Below are 18,863 nucleotides of genomic sequence, written 5' to 3'. Positions count from 1 at the left end.
TTGGAATTCAGAGATCCTTGGAGCGTTCTGCGTTTGAGATGCATTTTTGAATTTCTGTAAGAACTCTGGGTTGCCGATAGATATTCTGGGATTCTTGTGGTAGTTTTAGAATTCTGATAAAAACGGAGTTCCTGTGGGAATCTATGAAATACATGTTATGCATTTTGTTTAATCTTGAGGAATTTCTCGGAAGTTTTTCTACTTAAAGGGAAATGCAAGAGGTTTCGTTTATGGGACGCCGAGAGTTTGGTTTTTTTTCTCGTATCGTGCGTTTTGCTGGGCAGTGCTTCAGAAAGCCCTAGCAAGGGGATTCGTATTTGGGACGCCGATAAGTTTCGCGGCTCGGGTAGTGCGAGTGCGAAAAGATATTCGTGTTCATTCGAGGATGAGTTACCAACTGGTGAGCTCGTTTCATGCTCATGATAACACATTTTTCCATGACAGCGCTGCTTATTTATAATTTTCAGACAAACTTTGTATGGTTCGTCATTACAAGTGTCGGCATTAGTCCTGTTTGATATCATTTTATTACACTTTTTTTTTCTCTTTTCACCACTCCTAAAAACATTTTTTGAATGGTTCAACATTCTGGATGTTGACGTATGTTTTTAATTGTCTACCAAAAACTTCTCACCTCAAGAAAATAAAAATGCAAAACTAGTTTTGTCGATAGACTTATTTTTCCTCCTTGTCCATGGATCGCAAAAGGTGACTCTCAGATCTTTTCCTCCCTCACAAATAATCACCCTTCCCATCGCTTATTAATTTGGATCGAAGTGCAATAGTTTTAGAATACTGCAAAAAAATCAGTACTGGGATCAACTCTGTACCGGTATTTCAGTATTAAAAATATATCCGTAACCCTAGTCGAAAGCTAGGTTTCAGAGACCCCAGATGATAAGCTTTAATAACGACTTACTTCGATTTAAAGTGATTGCTGAATCAAGTAGGGTTACCCCAGTACTCTACTCGATAAAACCGGAACTATCGTAATTTTCGAATCGGTGATCACGGTTCCAAAAGCTAGAGGAATTAAGCGATCGACCATAAAATTTTACGAAACTTCGTTGAAAGAGTTGAAATGAAATTTTGAAATTGAAAACTTCAATCAAATTTGACCCTACACGGGTAGAAATCAGAATCCAAAAACAAGATTATGGCTCATGATATTATGATTCCAGCGTGTTTTCGTTTTATGAAAATACACCATGATTTGGACTCATGATATTATGAGTCAGATTGCCGTAACGCAACACACACGTTAGGTTTTTGTAGCTGATTGCTCGGAATCATGATTCAAATGCCAAAAATGCTGAGTCGCGCTTCTGTTTATGATCGATAAAATAAAAAAATAAATAAAAATAGCATATATTGAGATTCGAGCCAAGAACCTTCCGATTGTTAGCCACGTACTGTACCACTCAACCGCTTCGTCATCTTGAATTACGAGTGATCGATACGAATGAGATGAAGCAAAGGGCGCCGCTTAGTGTTTTCACACTGGATGTTACGCTTATAAGGAATCATGATTATGACTCCAGGAACCGTGATTTGTGATCCTGATATTATGACCTAACCAATTTATGAATTTCATGATTTGTAAATCATGGTGTGGGGATCAGATTTTTATCCGTCTATAGACACGTAAAAGTGTTAATATGAATACAAAAACGTAAAACAGGTTGTTTTCTAAATGGAATGTAAAACCAACGCGAGAAGAAGAACTTCAATATGATTTTCCAAAGTCACAAACAGTTAAAAACTGCGTACTTAATATTTTGTTCGAGATAATTGCTTCGGGTTGTATGCGTATAAATACAGTGGCGGAAGTGTTATGCGTGGAAATTCAACATTGCAATGGGACAAATAGGATAAATTGATTTGAAAATTAGACAGTGTAATAAGCTCTGTAGATTTTGTTTTCTAATAGAAGCTACAAGAAATAATGTTATTGCTATTCATTCATGTCACCCAATAATTCTATAAATAGCACCAATCAAGTTTTTTTCATACTTAAATTACGAATCAATCAGGAAACGCTCACATCCTGTGGCAAATCTACGCTAAACTGAAATATGAATACCATTCAAGTCATTCTTAAAGTTAAGCCAAATCATTCACTTTGATGTGTTGCATTTCACATGCTATATGAACGGAACACCAACCACTCATTCGACTGTCATAAATTTGCAAATTAAAATCAAGTTTCGTTTTACAACGCGGCTGAATGGTAAACAGATTCCGCCATCGGCTCAACCACATAAAAAAAATCTTACATGCTACACTAAAAACCTCATCACACCACTTGACGAGATTAGGTCCGACATCTGAGATCTGATGAAAATCTTCGAACGCACAATGTCACCGGGTCTGACAAGTTGCCATAAATCAGTGCAACAACGGGTTCCCGCAATTCCGTGTCTACGCACGGTCTGAAGCAGTCGACGACGACGGACTGTCTATCTGTAATAGCTGGCCGGTTTCGATGATGACGGCATAAATTTGTAAAATGGTAACCATTCTGGAAAGTATTTATGCCGTTGGCACGTGACTCGCGCTTTATGGGTCTCGAATGAACGAGTGCGTTGGTGCGTATTTTTTTTAGTGGATACGCGAAGACCTGTTGCTATTTGTGATTTATTGGCAGCAGGTCGGTACGCAAAATATCCGACTTTCTGTGTATGTCGCATTTAAAAATCGTAAACTATGATTGCTGGTTATTTTATGAGTGGTGTAGAAAGATGCACGGGAGATTTTCTAATCTTATTGGACATTAATGACATTTTACATTCGTACGTTTTACAACACTATATATTATGTGCAATATTATCAACAAGAGCATAAAACAATCTGAACTAACTTGCTCTTAATACGACAAAAATACTATGCCCAACTCTGCTTGAGCAATTTGTACTAATTTGTATAACGGTAGTCTTTTACTTTATACGGTGGTTTGCAAAAATTCAAGACTGCTATTTTTAGACAGCGAAGCAGACATGGTACGATTCACGCTCCTTATTTTATCTGTATTCGACAGTAGTAGCTAGATTTTAAGCAGATACATGTTGAATACATCGGCAGTTAGGGTCTGATGGCAAAAAAAAAACTGCTAACTTTGCACAGTCAGCTTGTCTTTGCTGACTATGTCTAGTTAGTAAGGTGTCGAATTGCCATGGTCCGCCACAACGAGGGATTATATGTAATAGTTCTTGCTGCACTTAAGAAAAGGTCTTAACAATGAGTGATCATTATTTGCTCTCTTTCAGTGCAATTATATGTTCTATACACTTGAAACTACCATATTACAATGAAAGTCGTGAATGTGGCTATGTTTTCAATAAAAAAGAGTTACCAAAGAAAGGATCCAATAAGACCATTTCAAAAAATCATCGAGATTTTTCGAGATTCAGCTTATTTAAAAACTTAATTAACAATTCTAGACAAACATCGCACTGTAATCTAGTTGATGTTTCGCATAATTTGGGTCCCATTGTAAAATAGGTCGGTTCAAGATTGGCCATTTCACTGAGCTTCTGTTTATGAAGGGCACATCGAAGTGTTTATGTTCTGCTCCGACTTTCAACATCCTTCGTGAGATTCTCACGGCAATCGCTTAGTCAGAATCGAAATCGAAACCTCACCGTAGTTGCCCATAAATGCTCATCGATGCGTCATGTGGATGTGGCGTGGACATGTAGAGGGGGCCCTGAAGAGGAGGAGCAGCCGTCATGGTTAAGTTACTTTTCGATTCGATATTCTCCTTTGCGCTGGTTTTCGGCGTATCGTACGATAGTTCATGACGTCATAGATGGCGTGGCGGATTTCCTCGCTCTCTACTCTCTCACCAAGTGCCGTCTGACTGATCGTGGAGAGTTTGTTTTGCTACCGTAGCGTCGTTGACTGAAGTTGAACGAAGGCAGCCAGTGGTTGGTTACCATGCCATCATTCGCGATGCTCCTCGCGATCGTTCGTCTTCTTGGCATTACGTTCTCACTTGGGTAAAGCCTGTTTCTCAGTTTAGTGTTCAATAAGTACTTGCACAGTTGAGAGCCTTCTTTGCCAAAAATGCCATTTCGGCATTCGTATATCGTGTTGCAGGCACGATGTTACTCTATGACCAGGAAAGCTTAGGAAATTTCTATTACGATAAAACCCTGGACCAAGCGGAAATCGAACCCAGACACCTTCATCTTAATTTTGCTTTGTAGCTGCGGACTACGCCACTAGGCTAAGAAAAGTCCCTCGTATGATCGTACGATGTTGGAATGCTCTTTTTATTATTTCGGTATTTTTATACATTCGACATTCTTTTTGGCGCTCTGAGTTGGCTCTGCTCCGCAGTGCACTCCGCACTCGCATCAATTAGGCAGTCGGCTGTCTGGCTTGGCCTACTACTCTTCTTCTAGATGTTACCGTGCACTTCGGGGCGGTAGATGCAAAAGTCAAAGCTCGCTTCGATATTTTCTTCTTATTTTGACGACAAATGCGATACATATCAGATGCGGCGGATAACCGAACGAAGAAAACAGTTCAAGGTATATCTACTCGATGAATTTAAGGCATATTCGATAGGTTTTTCATGGTTTTGACGACAGTCACTTTTATGAAACCAGTAACTATTTTCTCAATTCTTGTGACTAAAATAACTATTTCTGGTACTTTTTGCTACGTGGAGTTAGTTACCGATCTTACTGACTGTTGGAAATGGTACGACGGAAAAAAACAAGGTTTGTAATCAATCTTTCTATCGGTTATAGGGTGCAGAGCTACTTGAGCACTTCCATGATTCCCTTTGGTATGGGGGGTTTTTCTCAGTCGAATTGTCTGAAACTAGGCAAAAAGAAGCACTTTAATACGACGCATATTGTAGCCAAATAAAGCTCATTAGCTTTCAAAAAAACCCACTGCCGAAGTGAATCAAAAGTGCCAAGAATAGGATCCGGCTCCCTACCAGTTGTTTCTTAATAAATTCGAACATTCGTCATTCACACTTAAATTATTTCACCAACCTCAGTAAAATTTTTCGCCGAGAACCCGAGATTCGGTAAACGTTTACCGAGATCTCGGTAAAAGTTTTACCGAGAATCGTCAAATTATTACCGAGATATCAGCTGTTGGGTTCTCGGCGAAACCGTTTAAGTGTGTTATTCATTTCTTTATCAAATATTAACAAACGCATGTATTTGTTTTCAATATATTTTGCTAAAAATATGGGAATTGATGCTAACTCCCTAACTCCAAAAAATCCTGCAGCAACGGCATCTTTCATACTAGAAACGCAAAAGAACAACGTAGCTCGTAGGTATGCGAGAAGAACGAAGCCAAGCTGGCCGAAAAATTTAAAATGTAAAAAGGGACAACCTAATCGGATTTATTCTAAGTTGGTTCCTATTCCGCACTACTCTGGCTGCGGTTTTAGTCCCACGAATAAACATTTCAACACCTAATATGCAGAGAGTCTCGTGTCGGGTCGTGGTAAAAAACACTTCTTCTCCTCTCCATATGTATTCCTTGTTCGTCCTTGTAGCGACGAATGTGTATTCTCAGCACCCCATACCCTGTGGCCTATAAGCTTGCTAATATTCGATCCTTGTTGCCCTCCCCTATTTTGCGAAGCGAGCGGAAGCAATCAAATGCTTTTAAGCGAGCAACAGATTCAATAGGAGGGATCCACGTTGTGGCAGTCCGCAGGTGAAAGTTCATCTAACCATCGCAAACACTGCAACATGTGAAGCATCGCATGGTTTTTGATCCATGGTCAGCAGATTCGTTCGAAAGGTTGATCCAATTTTCGGCTGCGAATAGCGCAAAAATTTAAGACGATTGATTTTCTTCGTCGTTCCACCAGCTCCCAACTTCAAACGAACAGAATCTGCCTACGTTGGCGAAACTGATCGAAAATCGCTATGCTTTTTCCTCCGTTTTTTTTTGTTTCGTTTATGCTGCATAACCGACAATTCAAAGTCGTCGTCTTCTCGTGGTCACGAGTTTGCCAGCGTGGAGCCTTTCGCATTGCACCATTGTGGAAGTCGTCAACTTACAGCTTTATGGACCGCAGCCAGTACCAAATTACAACTGCACGAGATCAATCAATTGAACGAGCCGTGGAAAATCGATGTCCAGCGGGAAAGGGTCGTAAATATGTTCCACCACAGTCACCCGTAAATTGCCGAACGACAAATGCGACGAGTTTTCTAGGACGGGGGTTGACAATTTTTGTGGTCCACGGGTCACTTATTGCAACGCCGGATTCATTGACTGATACTGATTGAAGTTTTATAAAATGCTGTTCACATTATCCTCTAAAAAACTATGAAAATCAGTGCGCATTATAACCTCGTGCTAAAAACGATACTTTTCAGTGCTATAAAACAGTACTTTTGAGTACTATTATATTCTAATATTGATCCCTTTTCGATCCTTGTTTGGACTCGTGCCTCCAAGTTTTCGTTGGAGCCGTTAGCAAAAGCTAGCGATGGTAATCTTTCTTGGACACCATCTTGGAAAAAAACCTCTTAGAAAGTCACTTATTCTTCGTTCATTCACTAAACATGGTTGCAACTACGAACAAAAGAAGGGGTGAATCTTTGAATTCACAACTTCTTTTCATAATGTGATTTTTAAAACTGTCACTAAACGTGGTAAGAAAGGTAGAAAGGACGTTTCTGCGGAATGCGCGCTTTCTTCCAAGGGTGAAATGGTTAATGTTGATACCTAATTGCATCGAAACGAGCAATCTTTTAGATGCTTTAGACAAATTTTCATTTCAACAGATTTTTTATTGAGTTTTGTAAGGCTTTCTGATCTTAACAGAAAATTTCGCAAACAATTTCTATCAGATAAAATCCCTTAAAGGATTCTACCAGAGAATGCCTTGGATTTTTTTTAAATTTCTCCAGCAAAATCCTCTACGTAGGTACTCATTGCATACAAATTTCAATTTTAATCTTAAATTATCAACCAGTCCTTTCTCTAATAATTTGTATAGAATTTTTTAATTTTTCCAATAAACAGTACAAGATATTCATTGAGTTGCAAAATAATTGTCTCCATGATCGAAAAGTTCACATAAAAATCAATGCTGTCTATAGGGTTCTTTATAAAGTCTCTAAAAGAATTCTTCAACAAGTATTTCAGAAAAATCTAACAGAATTTGTTTGAAGAAAGCTTAAACAATTTTAGCAAATATATTCCAGGATTTTATGCAAAAATCGTTAAATGATTCGCTCCGGTAGGAATTAACAGATTACTTATATTTCACAAGATTTATTATAAGCAACTACACATGATTCAATTGGGATAATGTTCTAAGGCTTAGAATCTAAGCGATTTCTCCGCAAAGCAATCTACATTTTTTCACAAAGAATTCTTCAAGTGTTTAGATTTCTCTGTGACTCTCTCGCATCGCTCCAAAGCTTTTTCGAAAAAAATCCATCTTAAAATATTCTACAAAATTTCTAGTAAAATAAGTTTGACAATTCTTTCTTTAACTTCCACGAAAGTACTCAAAAACTTTCCTAGAAATTTGTTCAAATATATGTTCAAAACAATATAATATTGTTTCTCCTTAGATGTCTTCCAGTATTTTTCAGTAAAATCCATTGGTGATTCCTCTAAGTACTTTAAAGTTGTTTTTAATAGTAATAGTGATTATTTTAAGAGTTTTTTTAAAGAAACTTTTCAACAGATTTACAACAGTACTTTATAAGTAATTTTAAAGCTAATCCAAAACCATCTCCAGGAATCAGATATTTTTCAGGATCTACTTATTACTCTATGAATTTTTCCGATTGGTAACTTCCGAGTTTTCCATAAATAACTCCTGGAAATCCACCCAGTCTCCATTTTTGGTTTCAAAAATTTCTCCAGTAACAACTCGAAAGATACCTTAAGGACTTTTTACAGATTAATCTACTAATCACTGCCTATATTTGTCAAAGAATTTCAAATTGATGATAGATTTCTAAAGCAACATATAAAAAAGAAAGTTTTAGAAGAACTTCAAGGGAAATTTGTTGGATGGTTTGGCTGAGAATTTCAGCTAATATTGATAAAAAAAAGTTTCTGTCGGAAAACTAAATATTTCACCGTTCTGGAGCTTCTCCACGAAATCCTTGCCGACATGTCTCACAGAAAAACTGAAGTTTTCTTTCCTTCGTTTTTCATAATGAATAATTTGAACGGTGGCATTGTTATAATCGAAAGAGAGCGAGAGAGGAGAGAATCTCTCATTTGTACATAGGTCCTTTAGTAATGTTTCGCGAGAATTTGTCCGAAGAACCCTTTAAGGAATTTTGAATTTCTGGAAGGAAGCGTGGATGATTTCTTGAAGGAATCTACATGAATAGGCGGAGGAATTCTTTCAGGATTTTTTGAAAAACATTGTTTGCAAACTAAACGATACTATTTCCTAAAAAACAAACATCCCTTCACAGTTCTTGTACTGTCTATATCTAACTTGTTGGTTTGCAACCCACCAGCGTCCGTCAACCACTGCAGTGTGCACACCACTGCACCGTTTGACGGGTGGATTTGAATATCCAAAAGTTTAGCCATGTTGCGGCTTTCGTGGAGTCATAAATTACGCTAGTTTATAGGGTCCCACGGACAAAAAGGGCAACACGAAGCGACAATTAAATGGTTGACACAACTATGCAACGAGTTGGGAGAGGCATCGATCGGAAACTGGAAGAAGATCATCTGCTTTTGGGTAGATTTACGAGCACCGATCGCGGTGAGCTTGAGCAAGTGCATCCTAACGGAAAGCTGGGTCAGCTCCCCGTTTATCGTCAATTTATCATACTCCAGGCCAGTATTTCATCAACAAACTCTGAAGACGAGCTGACCCGACGTGGACATTGTGATGGTGGTTTCTTATCGATAATAAATCGTCAAAAGAAGCAGATTAAAACGATCCGATCTGGAAGGCTGCGCATTCTTCCGTCGAAGATAACGATCGCTTTTATTGGATAACTGCACTCTTTTCTCCATCAGAAGAACTAATCTTTTCTAACGTTGATCGACAGAGGATGAAGTGGGCGTAAACGGTGATTGATAATGAACTCTGAAATTTCTTAATCTTTCGTTTATGGTAGCATAAAGGGCCGATTCACAGCGGTAACAAATTGACGGAACTTTTTTAATTCAATAAATTTCAGATGATTATGGGTGATAAAAATTATGAGATTAAGCTAATTTTGTTCCTTTCAATCTCATGATTCAGGTACGTAATTACACTTCAACCATAATTGTTGGATACCTTTAGTTCACGGAAAATTTCGCAATTTAGATTCGATCCACTAGTCCGCACTTCTTCTTCTTTCTGGCGTTACGTCCCCACTGGGACAGAGCCTGCTTCTCAGCTTAGTGTTCTTAAGAGCACTTCCACAGTTATTAACTGAGAGCTTACTATGCCAATGACCATTTTTGCATGCGTATATCGTGTGGCAGTTACGAAGATACTCTATGCCATGGGAATTCGAGAAAATTTCCAACCCGAAAAGATCCTCGACCGGTGGGATTCGAACCCACGACCCTCAGCTCGGTCTTGCTGAATAGCTACGCGTTTACCGCTACGGCTATCTGGGCCCCTATCCGCACTTCTGAGACCAGATAATTTATCGATGTTTGGGAAAAGTACGTGCTCTCAAGCTGCACCAGAAAGCATCACTTCATTTACATAATGATCTCCAATTGGGAAGCCGTATCTCGGTAGGGGAAGATCGCAGCCAGAAATTTCTTACTTTTCTTCAAATTCACAAGCAACGTGCTCGATCTACTTTTGATCTTTTCGTCTGGTGGTTGGAGTAGAGCTGAGCCGAGGCTGTCGGCAGTTATTCAAACAACTTCATTCTTCAGAAATGCTCGCACTCTTTTGGGTGCATCTCCCCTCTCTCATTCCCATTCGATCGATGATTTAATTAATTGACTAAGACAAGCTGCGTCATCTGGCGAGCACCGATCCTCTTGGGTAAGTTGTAGGCAAACGACACCACCAATTGTTTTGCTTTCCCTCTGCTTCTCTGGCGAAGTTCCGATTAAGTTGATGAAATAATAAACAAGATTCTCTAACGATTCTCCACGTTCTACAAATGGCCCTTTGGTTGCCGCACGAGTTTCTCGGATTATGGTATGTGTTTGTTTATTGGACTTGAGAATGCATTCGAATAGCGCATAGTCCCAGATATAGGATGATCACTTGTTATTGATTCAAGCACGCCATAAAACTGCGTACCACTCTCCACAAATAAACATCCAAGTGGCTAATCGTGATTCAATTGATCACATCAAAGCAAGTTTTTACAGATGCAGTCGTTACAACATTTGTCCTAGGTCAGAAAACATTCTGCACCCTCCGGAATAATGCAAGCGATCAGGCGAATTCCCTCATCTGCTATTCCGTGCGTTCCCATCATGTCAGTTTAATTATTTCAAATCAAATAAAGTGTAAATAGGTCTAATCTGCGCCTTGTGCTGGCAAGCAAATGCGAGATGGGGCACTTTTATGGTGAAGCGATTCCTAGCCATATCACATATCAAATTGCAAACAAAAGAGCTCTGGAGAAGATTCTGAACCGAGTGCAAAACTGCGAAGGGAAGTTATTTCACCCTCATCCGAAATCAGGCAAAATGTAGACATACAAAGTCGCCAGATGAAAATTGCTATCATAGACACGACATAAATATTCCGCTCCTGCTTCGAACAGAAGCATGGTGGTGGCTGCGAGCGGGCGGTGGGTGTAGGAATCGCTTTCAACAAATTATTATTATGCTTCTAATGTTCCCATTCCGGTACGTTTGTCAGAAGTGATTTTTGCCCCGCTTTTCAAGTACCTCGGCGTGTACTGCAAGGGAACAACAATTGTAGCTCTATACTGTTTTCGAAAATGAGCTGAAACGCGACCACCACCGTCATAGACATTCGGACGAGCATTCCGAGATGAACCAGCCTCAGGCTGAAAGTCTCGTTAATAAAGATAATAATAATAATAACATTCGGACGAGGGATTCGACGTCGAGACCTTTGTTTTGTATTTGATGCATTGCAATACTTCCCCAAATTTGTGTTTATGGACAATGATTAAGATGAATATGACGATCAGTTAATCTTCAGATGATTATGTCTTCTGATTTGAACTGATTGGTTCGTAATGTTACGAGGAACAATGTGTCTCCATTGTTTTCATATTGTTGAACCTTATGGAGCAACCATACGAAAATGTTTAGAAGCTGATGTCATAAAATACTGTATTCTAATGCATTGCTAAAATTCCATATCTTTAAATCTTATGATAGAACTATTTTTTTTGAGAATCAGCTGTCTATACGGAGGAAATACTGTAGGTAGGGTAATTGCTCCGTATTTCGTCGTAGGCTCATATTTGTAACCATTTGAAAACTAGCGATTAGTGCTTGGTTTTATTTGAATCTTTCTTGTTATCAAATACATAAACCAACCAGGTATCAGGTATCAGAAGGCCGGCTTCAAAGGCACGTTCCCCACCAGTTGGGAGATTTGTGCCATCGCCATATTTGAGCCTATTTCATCATCTACCCGATGGGAGAGGAAAGGGAAGGGAAAGATGGGAGGAAATAGGAGTGGGGTCCCTTGAAGAGGGAAGATCGCATAAGCGAAATGAGAGCATGTAGCTCCATACCACAATGGGTTCGAACAGCGCCCTAAAAAGGGCACTGCAAAACGCATGAGCGTAAAGAGAGCCTATAGCTCATTACCACAGCGGGTTAAGAATAACAGGATGTCCTGAAGATTCAGGCTTCTGTATTCAGTTTCACTTAATAAGTGTTTACCAAGTAATTGGAATCGCATTTGCGCAAAAACTGGACAGTTACATATCAGGTGATACGAAGTTCCATAATCGGAGTCGCAACTATCACACACAAATGAGTCAGTACGCTGAATATTTGCCATGTGATAGTTGAGTCGGCAGTGGCCTGTCAACGCTCTGACCAAGAGACTGCAACTCTGCTTTGACAGATTTGTTAAATACTTCGCCACCTTTGGAGATGGCTCAGTAATATACAATTTTGTTTGACGACACGACTCCAAACTATTCCAATATTGCTTGTGCTGAGTTGCCGCCCAAGAGTTTATCTGAAGCTTCACACAGCACTTCGAAATTGGAATAGCCGGCTCAGGGCCAATGAAGTCATACGATGCTCCATCGCGAGCTAGCTCATCAGCCAATTCATTTCCAGCGATGGAAGAATGGCCAGGTACCCATACAAGGTTTACAGAGTTGACTGAATTCAGTTCCTCAATTTGAGTTCGACATGCGATAACAAGCTTCGACCTTGAGTTGGCCGAAGCGAGAGCTTTTATAGCAGCCTGACTATCTGAACAGAAGTATATGACTTTACCCATTACGCGCTGTTGAAGTGCTGATTGCACTCCACACATAAGAGCAAATATTTCCGCCTGAAAAACGGTGCAGTTTCTACCAAGTGAGTAAAACTGATTCAGCCTTAGCTCACGAGAATATACTCCTGCACCAGCTCTACCTTCAAGAAGGGAGCCATCAGTGTAACATACTATATTGTTTGATATACTTCTTTCCAAATATCCAGACGTCCACTCTTCCCGTGAAGGGAATTGTGTGGTAAATGTCCTGTAAGGAAAGTTACAAGCAATTGTGAGATCACTTGGAGCAAGGACAATTTTGTCCCAATTCACCAAAAGTGGAAACAACGAAGTGTGTGTAGATCTACGATTCACTGGATTTTTCTCCAGTAGATCCAGTACCCATAAACGGTAAGAGCAAGAAAGTGCTTCTTGTTTAAGATATATGTGTAGTGGCGCAACGTCGAAAAGGGCCTCGAGCGCTGCTGTGGGAGTTGTAGAGAACGCACCAGACATCGCCATCAAGCACATCCTTTGGAGATGGCCCAATTTTGATTGGATTGTTCTCACTTCGCCCTTTTGCCACCACACAAGACATCCATATGCCAATATTGGACGAACAACTGTTGTGTAAATCCATTTGATATATTTGGGTTTGAGGCCCCAAGTTTTACCAAAGGTTCGCCGGCATTGACCGAAGGCCATACAAGCTTTTTTGACACTGAAATCAATGTGAGGTGTCCATAAAAGTTTGGAATCTAGAATGACTCCGACATACTTTACTTGATCAGTCACATTAATCTCAGTGCCAAAAAAACGTAGAGGTCGAATTCCATCGCGGTTTCGTCTTTCCGTAAAAAGAACAATAGATGTTTTATTCGGGTTAACCGAAAGGCCATATTGGCGACACCAACTCTCGACTACCTGAAGAGCACTTTGCATCAGGTCGAATAGGGTGCTTATGCACATACCAACTATCAGAGCTAGATAGTCATCGGCAAATCCATAAGTTGGAAAACCGCTATTATTGAGTTGCCTCAGCGTATCTGCTACGAGATTCCACAAAAGTGGTGATAAGACTCCCCCTTGGGGGCATCCGCAAACACTCAATTTTCGAATCGCTGCTTGACGCAATGTCGAGAAGAGATGTCGGTTTTTGAGCATTTGATGAATCCAATTGGTAATCATTGTAGGTAGCCCATGGTTTCGTGCGGCTTCCAATATGGCATCGAAAGATACGTTATCAAAGGCACCCTCAATATCCAAGAAAACACCCAAGCACGATTGCTTCTGAGCGAATGCTTTCTCGATATCGTATACAACTTTGTGTAAAAGAGTCACAGTGGACTTTCCAGATTGGTAAGCATGTTGATTCACATGAAGAGGCATGTTTGCCAAATAAACATCACGGATGTGATGATCGATAATGCGTTCCAGACATTTTAGAAGAAAAGAGGTCAGACTGATTGGTCTAAAACTCTTCGCTTCCTCATACGACGCACGTCCTCCTTTTGGGATAAACTTTACAGTAATATCACGCCAGGATTTGGGAATGTACCCGGTAGCAAAACTGCTTACAAGTAGCTTTTTCAAAACATGTTTGATAGACTCAAATCCCTTTTGGAGCAGAACAGGATAAATCCCATCCGCTCCTGGAGATTTGAAAGGAGCAAAACTATTAAGTGCCCATTGAATTGATTCAGTAGTTACGATACTGCGAGCCGAGGCCAGAGACTCATAACTACATGAAAAGACATTTGGTTCATCCGTAGATGCTATGTCCACACATCCGGGGAAGTGTGTATTGAATAAACATTCTAAAACTTCTTCATCGGAAGAAGTAAAGTCACCATTAGGTAAGCGAATTTCGTTCACTTGGAAATCCTTAGATTTTGCAAGAATTTTGTTCAACCGACTGACTTCACTCAAACTGGAAACATTTGTACAAAGGTTTTTCCAGCCGGATCGTTCAGCAGAACGAAGAGCCTTCTTGTAAGCCTTGCGAGCTGACTTGAACGACTCTGATCCAGCTGAACGGCGTCTGTTCCAACTCCTTCTACATTGTTTCCTGAGTCTAGTCAGATCGGAATTCCACCATGGGATGCCTTTTGTAGTCTTTACAGACCGCAGAGGACATGCTTCTTCAAAAGCTTCCATAATGTAGGATGTTGTAGTATCAACGGCATCATCCAGATCACTTGGATTTTCAATGGACGGAGAATATCCATGAAATTTGGTCGCAACCAATTCAATGTAGAGTTCCCAGTTTGTTGACCGGGGATTCCTAAAACGCAAAGTCTGCGCAGTTCCATTTGAATGTTCAAAGAAGATGTAGCGATGATCAGATAATGATTCCTCATCTGATACATGCCAATTCGTCAACTCGTGACTGATTCTATTCGAGCAGAGCGTTATGTCTAACACTTCTTCTCTATTAGAAACCATGAAGGTTGGGCGATTGCCTATGTTAAGTAATCCAAGGTCTGTACTACTTAAGTATTCCATCAGACTGGAGCCTCTCAAATTGATATCCGAGCTGCCCCAGATGATGTGATGAGCATTGGCATCACTGCCCACAATCAGCGGAAGGCTTTTTGTTACGCAGTGTACGACAACTCGTTTGAAGTCATCCGTTGGGGATGGTTCATCATGTGGTAAATATACCGAACAATAGACGTATTTCCTGTTGAGGTCACCAACAGAAACATCAATTGTGACAGCACATACATCTCTGGTCGTCAACTCAGAAATGAGTGTAGCAACGATTGCTTTATTTACGAGCACGCATGCGCGGGGCATGGAGCGCGAGTTTGCCATTTCAAGCTTGCTAAAAGTAGCAAAAACTGGGTCCACAAGGTTACCTAGATAGAAGTTCCCTCTACGAAAGTAGGGTTCTTGAACTAGCGCCACTTGGGCTGCACCATTTTGCATGAGTCTGCAAAGATTGATCGTTGCTGTTCTTTTATGCTGAAGATTGATCTGAGCTAACCTAACCGTAGCCACTACCCAAACTAGGCAGGATTAAGCTTTTTGCAATCTCAGCACGAAAAAGACCAGCAACGAAAAAACCAGATCGGTATCTATTTAAAGTCGCCAAAGACGAAAGAGCACAAAATACACTGTGTAAAACGCATAATGCGAATCCATATAGGTGATAATTTAAATTAAATGTCAACATATTCATAATCCCACCCTTATTAAGCCTCAGGATAGAGACTGAAGAAGGGCAGCCGATTATCTCGGAGAAACACAAGGTCACCTGCACCATTGCTCCGGGTAGCACAGGAAGGACTCAATTCTGTGGAGGGCGCCCTGGTACCCCACAGGCTCCGTTAGCGGTTAGGTTTTATTTAGACCCCCCTAACCATTCATTCCTAGGCACGGTACGCATCACACCATGAATTAGGGGTCACCTGTGAGGTGGACTTTTACCACCGGAACAGGCAGTCCGTAGTGTTAATTCTTAGCCAGTTGAAACAACCGCTACCGACACTACGCGGCTATCTAGGCTGCTCGGGAAAAGGAGGTTAATATTGATGATTAACTCCTGACGTGCCCAAGCAGCCAGCAAAAAATTCCATATCTTTAAATCTTATGATAGAACTATTTTTTTTTGAGAATCAGCTGTCTATACGGAGGAAATACTGTAGGTAGGGTAATTGCTCCGTATTTCGTCGTAGGCTCATATTTGTAACCATTTGAAAACTAGCGATTAGTGCTTGGTTTTATTTGAATCTTTCTTGTTATCAAATACATAAACCAACCAAGTAAATTGTGCTACACATCCTAAACAAAATAATTTTTAATACAGGATTACAGGATCCTGGATATAATTCAAAGCAACAATTTTTAGTACGATATTTTTCTAGCCAAGTGTTTTGTGTCACTTGAAAATTCACATTCCTGTAGTCAGAACAAACACAAACCAATTCAAAACAGCATTGCTCACCAAGCACACAATAAACAACCTTATTAGCCTCTCCGGGCATCACCTGAGTTCATAAATTTCAAGTTCAAGTACCAGGTCCACTTGTATCTGTCACCTGAGCCAAACAATTCCCCCAGCTCTTTTTTAGCACTGATGAAGATGTGACGAAAGAGGAAATAGGAATCCACTTCCAAGTACTTCTACCTACCTAGGTACGCAATACAGAATTCTCTGCCACTTGTTAAACACCACCGTACATGTACCAAAGACCAACCAGCATCATCATCGGGTAAAAAATCAGAAGAAGCGACGCCGAGAGAACGACACCATGTGGACACGAAACGGGTGGGTCATAAATGTTGAAAAGAGTTTGCCTTTCCACTTGATGTTCTTGTCAACACAAAAGCGAAAAGAAGCTGGTGACGTTTTTGACTTTCCCGTCCACCCTCACACCGTTCTTGCCCCCGCTGCGAATATGGGGTTGTCACTTTAAAGCGAGCGAATAATATGTGCTGTTTGCTGATTGTTGTACGTTCGGATGCTTAAGTGCGAATGATTATGTCTTTTGATTTCGAATAATTTCGAATCAGTTCGTATGTTTATCTGAACTATCTTCATGGTTCATTAAATGTTTGGTACATTTATCAATATAAAAACAAATTTGAACGGCTGATTTGACAGCTTCAGCTATGTATATTAAGTTTTGATATTTAAGCTTCAGCTTAGTTTTTCAATGAGGGATAGCGCGGCTTTCCTTCTCTTCTCTACAAATTTTCAAACAAAATAATCATTTTTTATTTGCGTTCTGGATCAGTGGTTTTGCCCATAGTTTCAATTGTGACCGTAAGAGAATAGTATTTAGGGAAGAAACTTAAAAAAAGATTGGACTCGGGAAAAATGCGTCACTTTGTTTTGGGTGTAATTTTTTCGTGTGGGTTAAAATTAACAATATTTTGGGTTATACTAGTTTAGAGTGTTATGTTTATGCGTGCAAATTGCGATCTGTCAAGTAGTTTTCAAGATGCATTTGAAACAAGAAGAGCTACGCCAGCAAATCTTGAACGTGGTGGTCGATAATCCTGGTCAGTCACACAGATGGATCAGCAAAAGGCTTGAAATCCACTATTCCAACGTGTCCCGCTTTGTGAAGGTATTCCAGAAGCTCACTGGAAGTGGCCGAAAACCGAAAACGGAATACCCAGAAAAGGTGCGGAAGATGAGACAGTACTTTAAGTATAACCCGTACCTTTCCACCCGAGACGTAGTCAAAAAGGTCAATTCGTCGAAATTGGTTTGCCAAATTGCGTGCGCGGAAGCTGTACCGTGAGTGGCTGATCAAGCCAGGCTGCCTCATCATGGACGTCGAGACATACATTATGGCGGACACCAAACAAATCTCCAGTCTCGAGTTTTATGTCGGTACGTCCCGCATGAAGGTTCCGGAAAAGTTCCGGAGGAGAGAGATGAACAAATTTACGAAGAAGTTCCTGTTGTGGCAGGTGATCTGCGAGTACGGATGGTACAGCAAGCCGTTCGTTACAACTGGCACCATTTACGGCCAGATTTTTCGAGAGGAATACTTTCAGAAGCGTGTCACAGTGGTCCCATGCTGTTCGGGCTGGATCTCGTTTCGTGCCATTACGCCAAGCCTGTAATGGATTGGTACGAAGCGAAGGGCGTTAATGTGCTGCCGAGGGAGGCGAACCCGCCAAATATACCTTCGTCCGATCGAAAAGTTTTGGGCGATAATGAAGAAGTTGAAGAAAAGCGGAAAACATTCAAAACCGATGAAGCTTTGAAGAAAAAAAGGGAGAAATTGTGTAAGAAAGATGGACAAAGCCTTGCCAAAGATCTCATGAGTAGTGTTAAGAGAAATGTACGAGCATTCAATTTGGTAGAGGAAATTCAATAAATAAATATAGCAATAGCAAAACATAGCTAATATATAGTTATTTAATCACTGAAAATTTGAGAAGCATCCTGTTTAAAATGAGTTTTTGGTGATCATTTTTGTGTGTCACATTTTTTCCGAGTGCACATTCACATGATAGAGCTTTATTCCTTAAATTCTCAAAATTTATTCAAAAGTAATTTTCAAGAGCGCTATCAATTTGGCCACTCCCATTAGAAATGAGTGTTGATAGCCAGTTAATTTAGATAAAAAATTAGATGCGAAGTAATGATTTGTACTTGGTTCTGATATTTATATTGAAATTTTTAAAGTATTTGCAGCAAACATAGTTCTTCCTAAAGGTTTTAGAAGTACACTTCCGAAAATCTACATGGGACAGTTATGCTTTTATGAGTGCCGACAGTATCTAAAAACGCGTGATGACGATTGATGGAGTAGACGCAACGTGCTGTTTCGCGACATCTGCAAACCTAGATAAGAAGCACACGCAACTTTCAATGGGTTTGTGCAAGTACGCGAACGTTCAATAAACCGTCTTCCGATAGATAGTCGAAACCGGTAGTACGTAAACAAACAAACTGATGATGCCTGATAGGAATTAATTGACTCGTCATGGAGTGGCAAATGAATCAATTTGTTCACTTGACGGTACAGGATGCATTGGC

At 40.2% G+C, this 18,863-nt stretch overlaps 1 protein-coding gene across 4 annotated transcripts in view; it reads right to left on the bottom strand.

The window, feature by feature from the left end:
• The window catches only part of LOC5571127, a 74,297-nt gene that overhangs the window by 17,836 nt on the left and 37,598 nt on the right, over positions 1 to 18,863 (bottom strand). The gene's annotated exons all lie outside the window — the stretch shown is intronic.

The sequence above is a fragment of the Aedes aegypti genome, chromosome 3, assembly GCF_002204515.2.
Source record: "Aedes aegypti strain LVP_AGWG chromosome 3, AaegL5.0 Primary Assembly, whole genome shotgun sequence".
NCBI lineage: Eukaryota > Metazoa > Arthropoda > Insecta > Diptera > Culicidae > Aedes > Aedes aegypti.
The sequence above is the reverse complement of the archived record's forward strand: the minus strand, read 5'-3'. Positions and strand labels throughout refer to the sequence as shown.